At 40.0% G+C, this 20,562-nt stretch overlaps 1 long non-coding RNA gene and 1 pseudogene across 2 annotated transcripts in view; one reads left to right on the top strand and one right to left on the bottom strand.

Moving 5' to 3' along the window:
• Window positions 1–3,310: 3,310 nt before the first annotated feature.
• LOC145507827 (patched domain-containing protein 3 pseudogene) overlaps window positions 3,311–20,562 on the bottom strand; it is a 29,533-nt pseudogene continuing 12,281 nt past the window's right edge. The window contains exons 3-4 of the transcript XR_014055151.1: window positions 12,834–12,979; window positions 3,311–10,367 (exon numbers count right to left, since the gene is read on the bottom strand). The product of XR_014055151.1 is annotated as a patched domain-containing protein 3 pseudogene (transcript). The remainder of the gene's footprint in view (window positions 10,368–12,833; window positions 12,980–20,562) is intronic.
• The window catches only part of LOC145507828 (uncharacterized), a 43,498-nt gene continuing 34,053 nt past the window's right edge, over window positions 11,118–20,562 (top strand). Inside the window, exon 1 of the long non-coding RNA XR_014055152.1 lies at window positions 11,118–11,557. This is a non-coding gene — a long non-coding RNA (uncharacterized LOC145507828). The remainder of the gene's footprint in view (window positions 11,558–20,562) is intronic.

The following is a 20,562-nucleotide window of genomic DNA, read 5'->3' as shown; positions in this document are numbered from 1 at the left end:
ATCCAGCTTGGCTAAGAGCTGCAGGCGCACACACGGGAGGATCCTGAAACATGCGGAAGACAGGCTGCGACCGGGTAAGCGATTGGCTGAAGGAAATCCAGAGACATACCCCATCAAAAGTAATTCAAATTGCCACAAGGGTAGAACTCATCCCTCTCTCTGAATCCATCCGTGTGTATATCCACATGCAATATAGTGTTTTTCCTCCAACTAAACACTTTCTTTGCTTTACTACTTTCCATCTTTGTGGAGGTTCTTTCCTGCAAAGCAGAAGGGCTAGGGCTCTTGTCACTGACTGCTGGTCTCGTGGTCAGAGTTTGGTGCTCTCACTGCTGTGGCCTGGCCTCAGTCTCTGGCTGGGAACCCAAGCCCCACTTCAAGCCACTGCAGGCCGAGGCCACACGTGATCAGCCTGCTGCTGCTGCTGCTGCTAAGTCGCTTCAGTCGTGTCCGACCCTGTGCGACCCCATAGACGGCAGCCCACCAGGCTCCCCCGTCCCTGGGATTCTCCAGGCAAGAATACTGGAGTGGGTTGCCATTTCCTTCTCCAATGCTTGAAAGTGAAAAGTGAAAGTGAAGTCACTCAGTCGTGTCCGACTCTTAGTGACCCCATGGACTGCAGCCTACCAGGCTCCTCTGTCCATGGGATTTTCCAGGCAAGAGTACTGGAGTGGAGTGCCATTGCCTTCTCCGGTGATCAGCCTAACTCACCCCAAATTTGTCCCTGGTTCTCATCCTTTCAGGATACACTTAATATAAGACACACTTCTTCAAGGCAAATGAAATGAGTGCTGTCCTACATGGCTCACAGTTTACTGGGAGAATTTGGCTTGTTCATGGACACATACACACACACACACACACCCTCACACACACCTCCCCTCAAACACACACACACACCCCTCACACACAAGGTATAGATAGTTCATGTGTTCTAAGTGGCAGCTTTTACCTTTGGGGAGATTACCCAGAAGCATGGTTCTCAGGTAAGGCTTTGGGGAATCTGGTAGACTTCATTTAGTTATTTTTATTCTTTAACAATATACATAACATTCTCCTTGTAAAAAGTTTGGAGTAAATGAAGTAAATGCATAGAATAAATAGCGAAAGAAAAGAAACGAGCCCCAAACTCAACCCTAAACCTTCATTCTGTCTCGTTCCTCTTCTACATAAATTTAAAAGTGGGTGTTTATCATTACAAACTGTTTTCTTTGCATTTGCAGGCATATAAAAATATATGCAAGTATATCTTTTTCACAAATATTACTGCACTATCTCAGTAGGCAGAATACATCTTGCACCAAATATGTCAAAGGATCTTAACATCTGTATGTAGACTTCTGTATGTAGATTTATCTTATTCTTTTGAATTGCTTTATAATTTTCCAGTGTATGGCTGAAACGTAAATTAATTGACTATAACCCTGCTGAAGCTGAAGCTCCAATACTTTGGCCACCTAATATGAAGAACCAACTCATTGGAAAAGACCCTGATGCTGGGAAAGATTGAAAGCAGGAGGAAAAGGGAGCAACAGAGGATGAGATGGTTGGATGCTATCACCGACTCAATAGATACGAATTTTAACAAACTCAAGGAGATGGTAAAGGACAGGGAAGCCTGGCATGCTGAAGTCCATGGGGTCACAAAGAGTCAGACACGACTTAGCAACTGGGTTAGGGATAGATCTGTAGGTTGTTTAGTGTTTTGCTGATATAAACAGTGCTAAGTGAATGAATGTCTTTACTTAGAATATAAGAACTGTATTTGTGAGATGTTTTTTTAGAAAAGGACTTAGTATGTCAAAGGATATCCTCATTAAAATTTTTAGAACTATTGAAAATTAAAATCTATAGAGGTTGTATCAATTTACACCCTCAAAAATAGTGTATGGTGTTCTGTTTCGCCACAGCCTATCTCAGAAGGCCATTAAAGTGATTCATGCCATTGGTATCTTATTCTGATTTAATTCTTTTAACTTGTTGCTTAGACTAACCATATGTCTCTTTGGGATGTAGGAACTACAATCCTACATCTTTTACTGGTTTCCTTTTTTGGACAGTTACAATTTTCTTCTTGACTTTTTCCTGTGTGTTGAGGAATCCCTTGTCTAACCCCTTTTTTCTAGTTGCTATGGCTTAAGTTTGTGATTGAATCAACTAATGCTTTTTTTTTCCCCTAATGAATTCAGGACTTTGTGTCACAGTAGACAGATCTTTTTCTTTCTGAGATTATAATTATCTACCTTTTTACACTTAAATATTGATCCATCTGGAAACTTATTTTATTTTATTTAATAAATTTATTTATTTTAGTTGGGGGCCAACCACTCCACAATATTGTAGTGGTTCCCGCCATACATCGACATGAATCAGCCATGGGTTCACATGTGTTCCCCATCCTGAACCCCCCTCCCACCTCCCTCCCCATCCCATCCCTCTGGGTCATCCCATTGCCCCAGCCCTGAGCATTTGTCTCATGCATCAAAGCTGGAATGGTGTTCTATTTCACATATGATAATATACATGTTTCATTGCTATTCTCCCAGAATGTCCCACCCTCACCTTCTCCCTCAGAGTCCATAAGACTGTTCTATGCATCTGTGTCTCTTATTCTGTCTCACATATAGGGTTATCGTTACCATCTATCAAATTCCATATATATGCATTAGTATCCTGTATTGGTGTTTTTCTTTCTGGCTTACTTCACTCTGTATAATGGGCTCCAGTTTCATCCATCTCAATAGAACTGATTCAAATGTCTTCTTTTTAATGGCTGAGTAACATTCCATTGTGTATATGTACCACAACTTCCTTATCCATTCGTCTGCTGATGGACATCTAGGTTGCTTCCATGTCCTGGCTATTATAAACAGTGCTGCGATGAACATTGGGGTACACGCCTCTCTTTCAATTCTGGTTTCCTTGGTGTGTATGCCCAGCAGTGGGATTGCTGGGTCGTATGGCAGTTCTATTCCCAGTTTTTTAAGGAATCTCTACACTGTTCTCCATAGTGGCTGTACTAGTTTGTAATCCCACCAACAGTGTAAGAGGGTTCCCTTTTCTCCACACCCTCTCCAGCATTTATTGCTTGTAGACTTTTGGATAGCAGCCATTCCGACTGGTGTGAAATGGTACCTCATTGTGGTTTTGATTTGCATTTCTCTAATAATGAGTGATGTTGAGCATATTTTCATGTGTTTGTTAACCATCTGTATGTCTTCTTTGGAGAAATGTCTGTTTAGTTCTTTGGCCCATTTTTTGATTAGGTCGTTTATTTTTCTGGAATTCGGCTGCAGGAATTGCTTGTATATTTTTGAGATTAATTGTTTGTCTGTTGCTTCATTTGCTATTATTTTCTCCCATTCTGAAGGCCGTCTTTTCACCTTGCTTATAGTCTCCTTTCTTGTGCAAAAGCTTTTAATTTTAATTAGGTCCCATTTGTTTATTTTTGCTTTTATTGGAAACTTATTTTAAAGTAATGTAAAGAGGTTAAGAATCAATGATATTGAATACTTGCTTCAAACAAAAATTTTGCCCCCTTTCCATAATATGGAATTTAATTGAAATATGGCTGCCCAATCAAGGACTACATTTTCTAATACATTTGACTTACAGGTGTGGCCATGTGACCAGTAGTCACTACAAAATGTACACGGGAGTGGTGTGTGTCACCTGTAGGCCAAGACCTTAGGAAGTCCTCTGTCCCACCCGCCATCTGGACACAGGCAACAGAAGAGGCCATTTGGATTGTGACACCAGAAGGTGGCAGGAACCTGGGTCCCTGATTTACCAGGGTCAAGATAGCCACTCGCTGACCAGGAGCCTCAACAGTGACTGTTACTCAGGTGAGAATTAGACTCTCATTGTGGTGAGCCACTACAAGTTTGGGGTTTATTTACTGAAGTGGCCAGTATGGCTTCAGCAATACAGAATCCGGAGAGGAGCTAACGTTCGCTAACTTGTGTGTGAGCACACTTCATTTTATCCAGTGAGCACTCTGCCCACTGTCAATTCACAGGAAATGTTAGTTACATAATATTTGTAAAGGATCGGAAAGGGGGGCAGTGGGTGACTTTCACAATTAACTACACGTTAAAGTGACAATTCTATTCAGTGCACATGTGTCATCCACATCACTAGACTGGACCATGGAAAAATCTGAGCACAAAAAGCAGAGGTATATCAAGCCAATCCAGCCTTATTTTAATTCGTCTCTTAATAATAAGACTTCATTCAAAACAAGGCATCCAGTACAAACTTAAAATAGATGGTATACCAGGATGACAGTAGGAACCAATTTTGGCTGCTGGAGACAGAATTCATAGTTCTGTAGGAAATTTATCAATGACCTGTATTAAGCAAAATAGGCTTCATCTGTAAATGTGAATGGAGAACCCAAGATTACATCTGGAGGAATACATGAAGAAGGAGGAGATGAGCTAATAAAACACCTAGAGTGACTGAACAACAAATATTTGGCAATTGAGATTGAATTAAAAATATTCAGGCATGATAGTACACAGTTGTTTCTCTTAGCTGCCCAGTATCAGACAGAGTTTGCAAATGCTTGATTCTTTGTGGAACTGCTTTGAAAATCGAGCTGTTGCCCTGCAAAGTTATTGAGCTAGTTTGTAAAACTGTGACTAGTTTCTGGATAGAGTCCTCTGCTCTTGTTACAATTCGTTCAAAATCAGTGTGAATAATCAAAATGTTCAGTGAAGGGAAACCATAGAAACATATAGTTTTGAAGACTTTAGCAAAATGGAATTCCTGAAAACATGGTATATAAACAGGAAGTAATTGAATTTGTCGCTGCAAAAGTGAGGGACAAAATGACAAAATCAAATAGGAGGAGCTCAGTGTACCTGATTGAACTTCCGTGACTGTGGTTTGTGATTTCATAACTTGTGAGAAGAATTTTTGAATGAGCTTCCATTTGGGGGGTAAATTTACGTTCTATAATGAATAGAATGAAATTGAAAAGCCCTATTATTTTGTGACACCTCTGTTCTGTTTGGCAAAGTATTCAAGATAATCAGAAATGGAGACAATACTGTTGAGGAGTTTTGTGTTATAAAATATTCGTCTAAGAATGAGTCTTAATGAAATAAAAATGATATGATGAAAATATTTGGATTAAAATATTTAAACATTTCCATACATAAAAGCATAATTATGTACCTTCACTGAGAATTTTCCTGAGCTTACCAGGAATCTCAACATATGTAGAAAGAGTTAATTTTTTTCAACAAAATATGGGCTATAGAGAAGAGTTTTTTGAAAGTGTCAATAAATTTCAACTTATTAATGATAAAATGCAATCTTGGGGGCTATTACCATTTTATGACAACTGAAAATAATGAGAACATATTTATAATTAAAGTCACTAAAAGAAAGGGGAGAGACAATGTGGCAGAAAAACATTTGAAGAAATAAAGGCTACAATATTTCCAAATATGATGGAAAATATCAAGCCACAGGTCCTAAGCACTTTAAGATATTTAAGAAGATTGAATAGAAAAAAATAAACACATATAATCTCAACATAGTCAAATTGCTGAAAACCAGTAATAAAAAAATATTGAATGAATATAGAAGGAAAAAAGGCATATTCCATAGAGAAGATCAGTGTGAAAGTGAAGACTGAATTCATCAGCATTGTATCAAGAAGACAATGCAATGACATTTTTAAAGTGTTGAAAGAAAGAAAGTCTTCTCAACTTAGAATTCTATATCTGTTTAAACTATTCTTCAAAAATGAAGAGAAAATAAAGGTATTGTTTAATTCATGGTCAAAGAAGAAATCACAAGGGAAATAGGAGCTTATTTTGGAATGAATGATAATGAACATCTCTCATAAAAAAAAAAAATTGTGGATACCGTTAAAATAGTAGCTAGAAGGAAATTTATAGCCAATGGGAAAAATGGAAAATTCCATACAAAACAAACATACCAAAATTGACCCAGGAAGAAAATGCACATTTTAATGGCCTTCTATTTGTTAAAGAAAGTGAATCTGAAATAAAAGCCCTTCTCAGAAAAACTCCACACCCAAAGACTTCACTAGTGAATTCTACCAAACATTTGATAAGAAATGAAAAAATGATGTCAACCATACACCATATATTTCAGAAAACAGAAGAGGAAGAATATTTATTGGCTTGTTTCCTGAGGGAAGTATAACCCTGATACCATGACCTGAGAACAGCATTACAAAAAAAGGAATTGTAGACCAATATGCCTCATGAACATAGGAACGAATATCACTGACAAAACATTAACAAAAACGGCAATATATGAAGATAATAACATGCCATGACCGAATGTGAATTATTCTAGGGATGCAAGGTTAGTATAAAATGATTCCTTGTAAGTTGATTTGATTTAAAAAGTCATTCAGTGTAAGTTGTCACATTCCACAGACTAAAACAGAAAAATAGATAAGATAATCTCAGTTGACAGACAGAAATTTGACAAAATTTAATGCCCATTCATGTTAAAACATGGCAGAAAACTAGAAGTAGAGAGGGGTTCCCACAATCTGACAGGAGACGCTGCGAAAGCCCCAGGGAAACCGTGAGATGTGAGGAAACATTGATTCCACTCCTTACAAAGCCGGCAGCAAGCCAATGATGTCACTACGCTTTCCTATATTTTCCTGGACGTTTTACGCCTGTGCAATGTATGTAGGGAGTTTACGTAGGGAGAAATAAAATGGTCTTTATGTGATCTTTACATAACTGCATAGATTAAAAACTACTAAAAAAACTACAAAAATCTACATGAATAAATGAACCTAAGAAGATTACACATAATAAGGTAGGTATACCGAAACCAATTGTGTTTTTATGTGCTAGTGAAAAAAAATGAAAAAGGGGTTCAAAATGTTTACAGTGCTAAAAAATTAATATGCTTAGAAAGTAAATCCATGTATATCTATAAGATACTTCTGAAAGACATGAAATAAGATAATAGGTAAGAGACAAACCATGTTCACAGATTGGAGGATTTCATATTGCTAATATATCTATTTTCCCCAAATTGATCTGTAGACTAACCATGACCCAATTATGATCCCAGAAACTTTTTTTTATATAAGGATAAGTGATTCTAAAATTAGTATCTAAATGCAAAGAACCTATAACAGCCAAAATAATTTGGAAAGGAGGGAAAATGCTGGATAACCTACCTAACCTAATTTCCATAATTAATATAAAGCTTCAGTGATCGATACAGTGTGGTATCTACTTTATTACAGAAAAACAGATCAATGCGCAAAGGTAGAGGCACACATAAACTGTCACGTGGTTCTTTGATGGAGGCGCCAAGTTAGTCCCTCTGGTAAAAGGACAGTCTTTTCACTAAAGATGCTGGGACAACTGGATAACTATAATGGGAAGAAAACGAACCTCTACCCATACTTCCCAACAAACATAGGTCTATGATTCATATGTAATATAAAATGTAAATATAAAACTATTAGCTTTAAAAAGAAAATATAGATGATTTTTTGTAATCTTGGATTAGGCAAAGATTTCTCAGAAAATACCATAAAAAAAAGATAAATTTGATTCCAAAACTTTAAAAACTTCTGTTCATCAAAATACACCATTAAGAAAATGCATAGAAAAACCCTAGACTAGGAGAATAAATAATAGTCAGTTACACTTTTACATAATAATGCATATGATAAGTACAATGAAGATAATATTCCATTTTAGAGTATAATACATAAAATATTTGAATTCCAGGCATAAACTACTAATGATGAAATAAAAGGACAAATAATTGGAAAGTTATGTTTGATTGTATAGACCATAATAAAGATGAAAACACTTCTTAATTTAGTAAAACTATTTTAATGTGAGACATTAATTTTTCTCAGGATATTTTAAATAACATTTTAAAACGGTATTTACAAGCTAAGGAAACATGCCTTCGTTTTTAGTTTATTGACTATTCTTAATAGTGCATTTTCATCAGATTGGATTGGGCCAATCGGGAATTCTATAATTGGTCATTGACTTGTTAGTGGCTATTGCCGGGAGAAATATCAATAACCTCAGATATGCAGATGACACCACCCTTATGGGAGAAAGTGAAGAAGAACTAAAGAGCCTCTTGATGAAGGTGAAAGAGGAGAGTGAAAAAGTTGGCTTAAAGCTCAACGTTCAGAAAACTAAGATCATGGCATCTGGTCCCATCACTTTATGGGAAATAGATGGGGAAACAGTGGAAACAGTGTCAGACTTTATTTTTTTTGGGCTCCAGAATCACTGCTGATGGTGACTGCAGCCATGAAATTAAAAGATGCTTACTCCTTGGAAGGAAGGTTATGGCCAACCTAGATAGCATATTTAAAAGCAGAGACATTACTTTGCCAACAAAAGTCCGTCTAGTCAAGGCTATGGTTTTTCCAGTGGTCGTGTATGGATGTGAGAGTTGGACGGTGAAGAAAGCTGAGCGCCGAAGAATTGATGCTTTTGAACTGTGGTGTTGGAGAAGACTCTTGAGAGTCCCTTGGACTGCAAGGAGATCCAACCAGTCCATCCTAAAGGAGATCAGTCCTGGGTGTTCATTGGAAGATCTGATGTTGAAGCTGAAACTCCAATACTTTGGCCACCTCATGCGAAGGGTTGACTCATTGGAAAAGACCCTAATGCTGGGTAGGATTGGGGGCGGGAGGAGAAGGGGATGACAGAGGATGAGATGGTTGGATGGCATCACCGACTCGATGGACATGGGTTTGGGTGGACTCCGGGAGTTGGTGATGGACAGGGAGGCCTGGTGTGCTGCAGTCCATGGGGTCGCAAAGAGTCAGACATGACTGAATGACTGAACTGAACTGATTCAAAGTAACTTTCAAAAAAAGGTTAAGAATACTGGGATAAAAATTAGACCATGAGCAGCTCCAAATACCATCACAAGAAACATAATTTTGAAAAATGTCCTGAAGATGTACGCTTTGGCTGCAGACAGGACACACACCCCTATTACTGTTGAAACTGCACTTTGTAACACGGGGTAGCCTAGCAGGTACAGTGCCTCAGTGGCTTTTCGGTTTACTGAAGGCTCTGAACTGGAAACAAATGCATAGGAAATGTGAGCAGAAAAGTCAAAAGAAAACCCTATACAGATGACAAGATTAATCATGGATATGGAGTCAAGGTTGACATTCCAGAAGGCCATAAAACCCGTGACGCCCACAATCACAGAAGCGATCGCAAAAGTTACCCACAAAGAACACGGGGGATGAGGAATTAACAACAAGGAAACCACGAACATGGCTGCTGAGGCGACAATCACGTTCCGGACAGTGTTTTCTACTATTGCAGAATACTGATTGAAATATATGAACACCGGGTTGTACACCATTAGGGGAACGTCACACTTCTCAGCCATGTCTCGGAACTGGAGTAACATCAGCTTCTTATTGATTGAAGAAGAAATACCCGTGGTTTGAGTGAAGGCCCGGGAACAAATGATTTCCTGTGATGATGATATGTTAATATCATATGCAAAAAGTGGAAATTCCATTAAAAAAGTGGGAATATTGCTTAGAAACGCTGTCTTATCATTTATATCTTGACGGAGGTTTTCCATGTATTTTACATATTCTCGTAACCAAAACTCTGTAAGGTTTTCATCTACATACTCACTGTTTTCAAAATCTGCCAGACATTTTTCCAGTTTTTGCCTAGCATCTTTATCCCAGTAGTCAAGAGCCTCAGTAACGATTACCATAACCCTGGGACCGAAAGTAGAAAAGTGTTCTTCTTCTACATTAAAATATGGTGTGATGTAGGAGTCGTCACTTGCCAAATTTCGGAGGTCTAAACCTTCCTGCACGTGGAAACACCCATATACACTACTTACGATGTACGAAATGTATAGGAGCACTACAAAAATCTTGGACTTGGTGCTTGTGAGAAAAGGACCAAAATAGTCTCTGAAGAATAGATTCATTGGATGGATGTCAGCTTTATATTCATGTTGGAGAGAATTACATGGGAGGCAGCAGGCCTGTTTTAAAGAGGAACATTTTTGGTCGGGTGTTTCTGGCTTCTTCAACCAGCGTAGACAGACTACTTCTCTTTTCCCATCCAGGGCCATAAATGCTCCAAAACAGGTGATGTTATACAAATAACAGAAGAGCAGGGTTGTTCCCGTATAGATGCAAAAGTATTGTACGGACCTGGAAGAGGTCATAATTCCTGTATAGAAGGCCAGGACATTGGTGACGGTGGTGATTGTAATGGATACTGCCACTTTTGAATAGACATTGGACATCCGCTCGCTTATGCTCTCCGTGAGGCTGCTCTTCTGCCAGGCAGAAATCATGATAAACATATCATCGACCCCAACACCTGTTAGAGAAAGAAACAGAGTCTTCATACTTTTTAACATCCATTAAAAATTAACCAGATCAACTCAAACCTTTTCCTTTGGCCGTCTCTCAAGGTCTCATGGATCTGGTGGAGTCTGTGGGTACTGCTTTCTCTGACGCCTTCTCTGGTTGCCTCTGAATCCACAACACAGCTCATCACTCCTCGCTCTGGAACAACTCTACACTTTGCACACATGGCACAGTACCCTCTGCTCCGAGTCATCACTCGGGGTGTTTCAGTGAAGAGTCAGGAAACCCGGCTGACTGGGTATTAGGTGAAGCAGGGTTAGCCATGCATCTCTGATGCCATCAGAACATGTGAGAGACCATTTTCTCTTATAAACCATTTTACTCTAAGGCACTAAGTTAGCATCCTGTGGTTTAAAATACGAGCTGGATTTATCTGTTCTTCGGTTAGCATCTAGCTATCAATGTGGTATGACTTTAAAGGCACCCCGGAGTTTGTACACACACATGCAGATATACATACACATGTGGTTTTCTGTTAGTCTGGTTCTGACACCCAGAACGCTGTCATTCAAACTTCACTTGCCCAGGTTAAGGCCTTATGTCAGTAAAAGGCAGGTACTCTTGAGATCAGAAATATGCACCAAAGTAAACCTTAAGAATCCTTTACATAGTAAGTGAATACTAAAGTCACCAGTCTCTTCCACAGTGACGTTCCCTGATTGATTTGGAATAAAGAGGCCAGGAGAACATGTGAGGACTCTGAAGTCGTCACTGAGGTTAGGAGAGGAGGACTGCAGAGAAGAAGGGGTCACCACGGACAGCCTAAGCGCAGTGCAGATAAATCTCACTTCCCTCAGGCTTCCTACCGCTTTCGCTCCTGTACACCTGTTTCTGTGTGTATGGATACAAAATCAATACTTGGAACTGAATGCTGATTGATTTTAATATCAACCTTGGAAGATCTTCTCCATGGATTACACGGGAAGGTACTGGGAATTGCACTTGGCCTCTAACTCGGATGTCCTGTGTGGATGGTCTGGCAGGAGGCCTGCGGTGACACAGCCTTGTGGAGTCTGTCACAAACTGCACCCTGACACGCCCCCCGCAGCCAGCTTTCCGGATTTCGCTTGCATTCAGCTGGATGAAGGGCAAGACTCTGAAGTACTGAAGACCACAGATAAACTCATTGATGTGGAACAGGTATTTAAAAACCAGTTTTACTATTTATGGAACTTGGTTCAGAAATGGTCCTCACACATTTCTTGAGCTACTGAAATCACAGCCCCCCCCCGCACCCCTACACTCACATGTCTGTGTATATTCAGATCATATGAAGACGTTGATATGAAATCAGCTGTCTACACTTTAGCTGTTTACGGCTGTGGGAACACTGAGCGCGTAAGCGTGAGTGTGTGCTGGGAAGGCGCACATCCCGTGCACAGTTCCTCCCCTATCTCTCCCCTAGGAAACCAATGATTCATTCTTCCAAGTTGCTCACCATCCAAAATAGAAACATATTTGCTTTCTTATGCTTATTGTAAAATAAATCCTGAAAGTACAGGCAAATACAAAGAAAACCTTTAAACAACTGTAATTACACCTGTCAAGGATAATCCTTGCTAATATTTTAAGTATCATCTATCCAGAATTTGCTCTATACAAATATACATGCATATTTGTACATCTCTCTGTTTTAAACATCTTGTTTCATAACCAGCATTCTTCGTTTCACACTTTGTATCTACCTCTTTTGAGAGGCTGAATAGGATCCCAAACCTTAACGGGATCTGAGCAGCCCAATCCCATGGTGGTATGGGATTAGCTTGTCTTTGTTTTTCCTTATAAAACACACTAAGATGAACAGGCTTACTTTATTTTGCGAAAACCTGCCCAATAACTAGGACAAATTCCCAGAAGTGGAGTTGGCAGGTCAAAGGTGTTCCATTTAAAATTTTTAAGTCTTTTGATTTGTTGCAAAGTTATATCTTAAAAGTGTACCAATTTACAAATCTCCCTCAGCAGAATATGAGAGTGTTCACTTGCGTACAATCTTCCCCAGACCTTCAATCTTGCTATAATATTCATTAATCCAATAAGAAGACAAAGTATCTCACTTTTGGTTTAACTTGCATCCCTGATTAATCGAAAGGTCAAATATTTCTTTCTTACATTTTCAATGATTAGCATTTTGGATTCTGTGTGTGTGTGTGTGCGCGCGTGCGTGCGTGTGTGTGTGTTTGTGTGTGAAATGCCTGTTCATGTCCCTGGTCTGTGTTTTTCCTTTTAGGGTACCAGATTTTTCCAACTCTAAAGGCATATAATTCCATTTGATTTTCTTTTTCTCCTCATTCCTCATTTTGGATCTGTAGAGTCACCTATATATAATTATTTCACTTAATCTAACACAATACCCTTCCTTTACCCACCCCGCACCCCCCCACACACGGTGTGCAGCCTCACGCTGTGTTTTACTCACCGAGGATAAGAAATGGTGAATTTGCAACTATGAGCACAAACGGCACCCCAAGGTACAGCATCAGGCCGAAGCCGCTCACCATGGCCAAGGTGACAGAGATGACTCCAAAGACTGCAACCCACATTTTGTTTCATACACAGTCACACCTGTAAATTTGGAGGGAAAAGTCATGGAACTTGTGGTGGTAGCTTCCATACCGAAATTCCAGCAATTCATAACATTCTTGACTAGGACACTTCTTCACAGCTCTCTTGGGGAATAATCCCCACACCTGTCTGCTGGAGAACTTTAATTTCCAGGCACCAGCCCAGACCAACTGAACAAAAACAAAGGGCGGGGGTGGGGGTGGGGTGGGGTGGGGTGGGGACAGAAAAGTTGGGAATCTGTACGTTTACCAAACTTTTCTGGTTGATTCTTATGCAGCGAGCCAAGCTTGAATCTACCGACTGGCCTTTCAGAAACACAAAGATATACTCAGTTCAGTTCAGTCTCTGAGTCGTGTCCGACTCTTTGCGACCCCATGAACTGCAGCATGCCAGGTTTCTCTGTCCATCACCAACTCCCGGAGTCTACCCAAACCCATGTCCATCGAGTCGGTGATGCCATCCAAACATCTCATCCTCTGTCGTCCCCTTCTCCTCCCGCCCCCAGTCCTACCCAGCATTAGGGTCTTTTCCAATGAGTCAACCCTTCGCATGAGGTGGCCAAAGTATTGGAGTTTCAGCTTCAACATCAGATCTTCCAATGAACACCCAGGATTGATCTCTTTTAGGATGGATTGATTGGATCTCCTTGCAGTCCAAGGGACTCTCAAGAGTCTTCTCCAACACCACAGTTCAAAAGCATCAATTCTTCGGCGCTCAGCTTTCTTCACCGTCCAACTCTCACATCCATACATGACCACTGGAAAAACCATAGCCTTGACTAGACGGACTTTTGTTGGCAAAGTAATGTCTCTGCTTTTAAATATGCTATCTAGGTTGGCCATAACCTTCCTTCCAAGGAGTAAGCGTCTTTTAATTTCATGGCTGCAGTCACCATCAGCAGTGATTCTGGAGCCCAAAAAAATAAAGTCTGACACTGTTTCCACTGTTTCCCCATCTATTTCCCATGGAGTGATGGGACCAGATGCCATGATCTTAGTTTTCAGAACGTTGAGCTTTAAGCCAACTTTTTCACTCTCCTCCTTCACCTTCATCAAGAGGCTCTTTAGTTCTTCTTCACTTTCTGCCATAAGGGTGGTGTCATCTGCATATCTGAGGTTATTGATATTTCTTCCGGCAATCTTGATTCCAGCTTGTGTTTCTTCCAGCCCAGCGTTTCTCATGATGTACTCTGCATATAAGTTAAATAAGCAGGGTAACAATATACAGCCTTGACGGACTCCTTTTTCTATTTGGAACCAGTCTGTTGTTCCATGTCCAGTTCTAACTGTTGCTTCCTGACCTGCATACAGGTTTCTCAAGAGACAGGTCAGATGGTCTGGTATTTCCATCTCTTTTAGAATTTTCCACAGTTTATTGTGATCCACACAGTCAAAGTCTTTGGCATAGTCAATAAAGCAGAAATAGATGTTTTTCTGGAACTCTCTTGCTTTTTCGATGATCCAGTGGATATTGGCAATTTGATCTCTGGTTCCTCTGCCTTTTCTAAAACAAGCTTGAACATCTGGAAGTTCACGGTTCACGTATTACTGAAGCCTGGCTTGGAGAATTTTGAGCATTACTTTACTAGCATGTGAGATGAGTGCAATTATGCGGTAGTTTGAGCATTCTTTGGCATTGCCTTTCTTTGGGATTGGAACGAAAACTGACCTTTTCCAATCCTGTGGCCACTGCTGAGTTTTCCAAATTTGCTGGCATATAGAGTGTAACACTTTCACAGCATCACTTTGAGGATTTGAAATAGCTCAACTGGAACTCCATCACCTCCACTAGCTTTGTTCGTAGTGATGCTTTCCAAGGCCCACTTGACTTCACATTCCAGGATGTCTGGCTCTAGGTGAGTGATCACACCATCGTGATTATCTGGGTCATGAAGATCTTTTTTGTACAGTTCTTCTGTGTATTCTTGCCACCTCTTCTTAATATCTTCTGCTTCTGTTAGGTCCATACCATTTCTGTCCTTTATCTAGCCCATCTTTGCATGAAATGTTCCTTTGGTATCTCTAATTTTCTTGAAGAGATCTCTAGTCTTTCCCAATCTGTTGTTTTCCTCTATTTCTTTGCACTGATCGCTGAGGAAGGATGAGGAAGGCTTTCTTATCTCTCCTTGCTATTCTTTGGAACTCTGCATTCAGATATTCAACTGTGGATATGACTGGTGATAGATGCAAAGTCCGATGCTGTAAAGAGCAATATTGCATAGGAACCTGGAATGTTAGGTCCATGAATCAAGGCAAACTGGAAGTGGTCAAACAGGAGATGGCAAGAGTGAACGTCGACATTCTAGGAATCAGCGAACTAAGATGGACTGGAATGGGTGAATTTAACTCAGATGACCATTATATCTACTACTGTGGGCAAGAATCCCTTAGAAGAAATGGAGTAGCCATCATGGTCAACAAAAGAGTCCAAAATGCAGTACTTGGATGCAATCTCAAAAACGACAGAATGATCTCTGTTCGTTTCCAAGGCAAACCATTCAATATCACGGTAATCCAAGTCTATGCCCCGACCAGTAACGCCGAAGAAGCTGAAGTTGAACGGTTCTATGAAGACCTACAAGACCTTCTAGAACTAACACCCAAAAAAGATGTCCTTTTCATTATAGGGGACTGGAATGCAAAAGTAGGAAGTCAAGAAACACCTGGCGTAACAGGCAAGTTTGGCCTTGGAGTACAGAATGAAGCAGGGCAAAGGCTAATAGAGTTTTGCCACGAGAACGCACTGGTAATAGCAAACACCCTCTTCCAACAACACAAGAGAAGACTCTACACGTGGACATCACCAGATGGTCAACACCGAAATCAGATTGATTATAGTCTTTGCAGCCAAAGATGGGGAAGCTCTATACAGTCAGCAGAAACAAGACCAGGAGCAGACTGTGGCTCAGATCATGAACTGCTTATTGCCAAATTCAGACTTAAATTGAAGAAAGTAGGGAAAACCACTAGACCATTCAGGTATGACCTAGATCAAATCCCTTATGAGTATACAGTGGAAGTGAGAAATAGATTTAAGGGACTAGACCTGATAGACAGAGTGCCTGATGAACTATGGACAGAGGTTCGTGACATTGTACAAGAGACAGGGATCAAGAAAATCCCCATGGAAAAGAAATGGAAAAAAGCAAAATGGCTGTCTGAGGAGGCCTTACAGATAGCTGGGAAGAGAAGAGAAGCGAAAAGATATACTAGAACATTGCAAATGGCTAACTCCACCCTGATCTCCAAAGGAGCGTGAACAGAAGCAAGCAGTGTGAAAGCGCCCATGTCCGGGTATCTTCTCACCCACTTATGACTCCCATTACCATAAACACAATCCCAAATACCTCCTGTAGGTCAAAGCTGGTTTAATCTATAGTGTGACTAACAAACAGAATGAAAGCCTCCTTCTAACAGATTTTCCTGGTTCTCCTCTGCTAGAGGAGTGGGCTCTAGAAAAGGGGCTGTGTGTGTGTGTGTGTGTGTATTCAGCCAATTCAGTCGTGTCTGACTGCTGTGACCCTATAGACTATAGCCCACTAGGCTCCTCTGTCCACGGGAGTCTCCAGGCAGGGACAGTGGAGTAGGTTGCCATGCCCTCCCTCTAGGGCATCTTCCCCACCCAGGGATCAAACCTGCGTCTCCTGTGTCTCCTGCATTGCAGGCAGATTCTTTACCACTGAGCCACCAGGGAAGCCCAAGAAAAGTGGCTATTAATTGCAAAAAAAAAAAGTAATATATACTCCATTTTGAATAACACAACTTATGTCTATTTCTTGGTTGGACCAACAAAAATGGGAATATATATGCAGCACTTTAAAAAGACTGGATTTAATACTTTAACTCCCCAACAACCACAACTTTACATTTTAAAATATTGACGACAATCTCTAGGTTTCTGTTTTACTTCATTGCCAACTGCTTCAAAACAAACAACTGATAGCTGCCTCTAGAAACTTTTAGTAGCAGAGAGAAACAGTTTGGTTTGAAGACTAGGGAATTCAATTATGGAAATGGAGCTACTGATTCCCAAAGAGCAAGAATATAACTAAAGACCTTATTCATGCAAGGCCACATTAAAATAACCAAACTTTCTTATTGAAACAACTATGTATGTCTGTATTTCACTTTTTCTCAAACTGCTGGTGCTATCTGTTAAACTCAGGGCCCCAAATCAACATACATACACGCACCAAAATAAAATTTGATTACAACCAATACTTTCTTGTGGACTTCCCTAGAGCTCAGATGGTAAAGAATCTGCCTGCAATGCAGGAGATCTGGGTTCAATCCCTGGGTCAGGAAGATCCCCTGGAGAAGGAAATGGCAATCCACTCCAGTATTCTTGCCTGGAGAATCCCATGGACAGAGAGGCCTGGTGGGTACAGACCCTGGGGTCACAAAGAGTCAGACACAATTAAGTGACTAACACATACACACAATACTTTCTTAAAGCAACAATATTGGTTTACAGGAGTTTAAGATAAAAGTAATACAGATGAACCTTGCAACCGGAAAGATTCACAGGATAAAAGCTACATGTGGCGTGCTTAGCCCGATGCCCTGTTGCAGGTTCCTGGACTGTTGGTATAAATTTTTCAGAGGATGGAGGGAGTGAAGTAGATTATTGGCTGGAGTGATCTGACTTCGACTAGTCACTGTGTTGACTCTCTAAATGATCCTTATTTTAATGTCCAATAGGCAATGGAAGGAAAGATGTGAATGCAGAACGCTAGTGAATACACTTGCAGATTTTCTAGTCCCCAGGAAGGACTTTGGTTAAGCAGTTTATCAGAATGACTTAGGAGAGTCTCCGAGCTTTAGATGCCTGCAGTCCTGGGACACTGCTCTGCAGACTCTGATCTACAGTTTGTAGAGAAGCTGCAGAATCCATGTGTCTAAAAGTTTCTTCATATGATTCCAGTGCTCAGGCTGCCTTGGGAATCACTGGCAGCAAAACGACCAATCAAAACAGCTCACTAACTACACATGAAAGAAGCAGAAATCAGGAGTTCCAGGGAACAATGGTTAGGGCTCCTCAGCGCTTTCACTGCTGGGGCCTGGGTTTGGCCCAAAAAAAGGTATAAATGGATGAAATGAAGGATAATAGCTCTAACATATACAGAATATTAAATACCCAAACAATAGAAATAAGTCCTTCCTTGTCAGCAATTATTTTAAATCTAAACACAGTAAACTTTCCAATCAAAAACCAGACATTGTCAGAATGGACAAAACAGCATGATTCAACTATATGCTATTTACAAGAGATTCACTTTAGATCCAAAGACATAAATAGATTGATAAGAGGACTGAAATAGATTCTCCATATGAATAGTAACCAAGAGAGACTAGGAGTGCCTATACTGATAACAGACAAAATAGACCATTTCAAAAACTGTTAAAAGTTTTGAGACAGAAGGAATTATATATTTATAAAAGGGCCAATTAATCAAGAAGATATAACAACTATAAACATAAATGGACCTCATAACAGAGACCCAATATATATGAAGCAAATATTAACAGTATTATAGAGAGAAATATATAGCTCTACAATCATAGTTGTAAAATTCAATACATCCCTTTCAATAATGGACAAAACATCCAGGCAGATAATCTATAAGGAAAATGAAAACATACAAAATACCATCAAACTTATGAGATGCAGTGACACCAGTGCCCGGGGGTAAAGTTATACAGTGAAAAAGAGAGAAAAGACCTCAAACCACCTTGTGGAACCAGGAAAAGAAGAGACGACCTAACACAAAGCTAACAGAAGGAATAAAATAAGAATAGTGATAAATAAAATTGAGAATAGAAAACAATAGAGAAAACCAACAAAGCCAAAAGTTGGTTATCGAAAAAAATCAACAAAATTGAAAGACATTTATCTGGAGTGATAAAGAGGAAAAAAATACAAATAACTAAATGAGACATGAAAATGGAGACTTCACTACTGAATTTACAGAAATAGAAAGGATTTAAGAGATTACTATAAGCAACCTATGCCAAAACACTGGATAACCTAGATTAAATACACAGATTCCTGGAAATACACAAAGACCCAAACTGACTGAAGATGAAACTCCCAACAGAACATGTAAAAGGACTGATCCACAGTCAAAAACCTCCCCTCACCTCCAAAATAAAGTCCAGGTTTGATGGCTTCACTAGTGAATTTTATCAAATATGTAAAGAAGAATTAACACCAATCCTTTTCAAACCCTTCCAAAAAAACTGAAAGGAAGGGAACACTTCCTAACTCTTTTGACAAGGCCATGATTACACTGAAATCAATGTCAGACTAAGATACCACAGGGGGAAGTCGCTCAGTCATGTCCGACTCTTTGCGACCCCGTGGACTGTAGCCTACCAGGCTCCTCTGTCCATGGGATTCTCCAGGCAAGAATACTGGAGTGGTTTGCCATTTCCTTCTTCAGGGGATCTTCCCGACCCAGGGATTGAACCCAGGTCTCCCGCATTGGAGGCAGACGCTTTAACCTCTGAGCCACCAGGGAGTCCAAGATACCACAAGGAAGCTACAAATAATACCTCTTATTAATATAGATACAAAAATCCTCAACAAAATTCTAGCAAAGACAATTCAATAAGCATATTAAAAGAAGTATACATCATGACCATATGGGATTTACCCCAGGACTGGAGGAGTAACATGAGAGCATCAATCGCTGTAATACAGCACACTCACAGAACAAAGGATAAAACCATATGAAGCTCTCAAAGGGTACAGAAAAGGCACTTGACAAAACCCAGTGTCTTCTCATGATAAAAACTCTGAACAACAAGGAATGGAAGGAAAGTTCCTCAAAATTATAAAGGCAATTATGAAAACTGCACAGCTAACGTTATACTCAATGGTGAAAAAAAGAAAGCTTTCCCTCTAAGATCAGGAACAAGATAAGGATGTCTACTTTCATCAGTGATATTCAAAGATGTACTAGAAGTGCTACGGAGAAGGCGATGGCACCCCACTCCAGTACTCTTGCCTGGAAAATCCCATGGACAGAGGAGCCTGGTAGGCTGCAGTCCATGGGGTCGCTAAGAGTCAGACATGACTAAGCGACTTCACTTTCACTTTTCACTTTCATGCATTGGAGAAGGAACTGGCAACCCACTCCAGTGTTCTTGCCTGGAGAATCCCAGGGACGGGGGAGCCTGGTGGGCTGCCGTCTATGGGGTCGCACAGAGTCGGACACGACTGAAGCGACTTAGCAGCAGCAGCAGCAGCAGAAGTGCTAATCAGAACAATTAGACAGGACTTTGAAATTAAACACATTCAAACTGGAAAGGAAGAATTGTAACTCTCTTTTCACAGATTATATGATCCTACATATGAAAACTCCAATGAATCCAAAGGAAGCTACTAAAGCTAGTAAAAAAATTCAGTAAAGCAAGATACAAGATCAACACACAGGATTCAGCTGTTTCTAGCCATGTGCAATGAATGATTAAGAAAAGAAATTAAGAAGTGATTTCATTTAGCGTTTAAAATAATGAAATACTTAGAATACATTTAATCTAAGAAGTGAAAGACTGGTACATGGAAAACTATAAAACATT

The sequence above is a fragment of the Giraffa tippelskirchi genome, chromosome 5 (assembly GCF_054371585.1).
Source record: "Giraffa tippelskirchi isolate mGirTip1 chromosome 5, T2T-mGirTip1v1.2.pri, whole genome shotgun sequence".
Classification (NCBI taxonomy): Eukaryota; Metazoa; Chordata; class Mammalia; order Artiodactyla; family Giraffidae; genus Giraffa; species Giraffa tippelskirchi.
Note: the sequence above shows the minus strand (reverse complement) of the source record. Positions and strands in the feature narration are given on the sequence as shown.